Source organism: Vombatus ursinus, unplaced genomic scaffold (genome assembly GCF_900497805.2).
Source record: "Vombatus ursinus unplaced genomic scaffold, bare-nosed wombat genome assembly UNPS02015129.1, whole genome shotgun sequence".
NCBI classification, from domain to species: domain Eukaryota; kingdom Metazoa; phylum Chordata; class Mammalia; order Diprotodontia; family Vombatidae; genus Vombatus; species Vombatus ursinus.
In genome coordinates this window covers 3,253,589-3,254,112 of record NW_020954907.1, presented here as the reverse complement: position 1 = coordinate 3,254,112, position 524 = coordinate 3,253,589, and positions in this window count along the sequence as shown.

Here is a 524-nt window from a genome sequence, read left to right as displayed (position 1 = left end):
AGAGAGAGAGAGAGAGAGAGAGAGAGAGAGGAGAGGAGAGGAGAAGGAGAATAAAGATTTCATTTTTCATGTTTTTTTCCTTCTTTTTCAGTTGGGGAGGAGTGGGAGAGAGAAGGCAGATTTGGGGTAATTTTTTTAAGTATAATTTAATGTAAGAATTAAACACCTATAGCTAACTTGGTGGATCTTCAAATTTAGATACGTTTGGCTAAGATCAGCAAGATAGTAAATGTCCAAACTGGGATTTGAATTCAGGTCCTCTTACTCCAAATTCAGTCCTCCTTCCACTGACATATGGGGAGGTCAGTGAAGACTGTGAAGGAAGTACCTTTTAAGAATATCCTGAAGAACTGGTAGGATCATTACAGGCAGGAATTGGAAAAAAGGGCCCTTTGGGCAGAGGAAACACTGGGCAAAAACATAAATTAGGTGTCTATGGATATATTTGATGATTGATGAGTAGTTCACCTTGGCTGGCCCAAGATCATTAGCTTCTCAAACTTTCTGATGGAAAGGTGAGGGTT